Genomic DNA, 1650 nt, shown 5'->3' on the forward strand with positions numbered 1-1650 from the left:
TTTGGTTTTTCGAGACAGGGTTTCTCTGTGGCTTTGGAGCCTGTCCTGGAACTAGCTCTGTAGACCAGGCTGGTCTCGAACTCACAGTGATCCGCCTATCTCTGCCTCCCAAGTGCTGGGATTAAAGGCATGCGCCACCATCGCCCGGCTGCTAAGTTCTTTCAAAGTGTACATTTCTCATTACCACACCAAAGGGTCTTTACCTATTACATTTATCCCATCCACTTAACACAAGTAAGAATAGAAAACTCCTTGACAGCTTTTCCTCATTTACTATCCTATCACCTGTCGCTTTGTTATCGGCATCTTTCCTTTTCATTTTGTAAACTCCCAAATATTCCACAGGCTGGGCCTCAAAACCTACACCTGAGAGGCTCTGAAGTTCTTCTCTCTCCAAAGAAGTAACTGTTTGTAAGACCTAGGTCACTGAGAAGTGGGTCCTTCCCTCATTTTTAATAGTTATAATCCAGATGATGCTCTAAACATTAGCTACAGTGAAACCTCTATATATCTGAGTATTAAAAAAACAACAAACAAACTGAAGAGACTGGTATGACAGTAAGTGCTTGCCCTTCAGGCTTGAGGACCAGAGTTCTGTCACCCAAAACCCACATTTTTATTTATTTATTTATTTATTTATTTATTTATTTATTTATTTATTTATTTTAAAGATTTATTTATTATATATACACAACTTTCTTCCTCCATTTATACCCACACGCCAGAGGAGGGCACCAGATCTCTTTACAGATGGTTTGGAGCCACCATGTGGTTGCTGGGAATTGAACTCAGGACCTCTGGAAGAGCAGACAGTGCTCTTAACCACTGAGCCATCTCTCCAGCCCCCAAAACCCACATTTTTAAAAATCTGAGTGGGTCTGGAGAGATGGCTCAGCAGTTAAGGGCACTGGCTGTTCTTCCAGAGGACCCATATTCACTTTTCAGTATTCACATGGTCTCCCTTAATTGTCTGTGACTCCAGTTCAAGAGATCTGACATCATCTTTTGGTCTGTGGGAACCAAGCACTCAAGTGGTGCACAGATATGGTGATACATGCCTTTAGTCAAAGCATTTGGGAGGGGAAGGCAGGTGGATCTCTGTTGAGTTCAAGACAAGCCTGGTCTACATAGAGACTTGCCTCAAGAAAACACACACACACACACACACACACACACACACACACACCTTGAAGCTGGGCATGTTGAGCGTGCCTACAGTCCCAGGGGAGGTAGAGATAGACAAAGAGATCCCTTGGGGCTCACTGGCCAGCCAGCCTAGTCTATCTGGTGAGGGCTAGGACAATGAGAGATTCTGTCTCAAAAAAACTAAGATGGGCAGCACCTGAGGCGTATCACCTGAGGTTGACACACACACACACACACACACACACACGCACACACACACGCACGCACGCACGCTCACAGACAGAAGAAAATACAAAGGAAAGCTAGAGGCAGCAAGAATAATTTTTAACTATGACAATCAGATAAGATTACAGTGGCCAGCATGTTTGCTGGCACTCTTGGAAAAGTTCTATCAAAACACGGTTTCTCTCTCAACCTCTAAATGAGTGGGTGGATAAAAGGTGTGCTCTGTGGAGGAAGCCTATTCTCATGTTTATAAAAGGCTAACTCAGGCCGGGCGGTGGT

The 1650-nt window shown here is 44.2% G+C and overlaps 1 protein-coding gene across 1 annotated transcript in view; it reads right to left on the reverse strand.

The window, feature by feature from the left end:
• The window catches only part of Parp12 (poly(ADP-ribose) polymerase family member 12), a 39446-nt gene that overhangs the window by 25025 nt on the left and 12771 nt on the right, over positions 1–1650 (reverse strand). The gene's annotated exons all lie outside the window — the stretch shown is intronic.

The sequence above is a fragment of the Microtus ochrogaster genome, unplaced genomic scaffold, assembly GCF_000317375.1.
Source record: "Microtus ochrogaster isolate Prairie Vole_2 unplaced genomic scaffold, MicOch1.0 UNK4, whole genome shotgun sequence".
Classification (NCBI taxonomy): Eukaryota; Metazoa; Chordata; class Mammalia; order Rodentia; family Cricetidae; genus Microtus; species Microtus ochrogaster.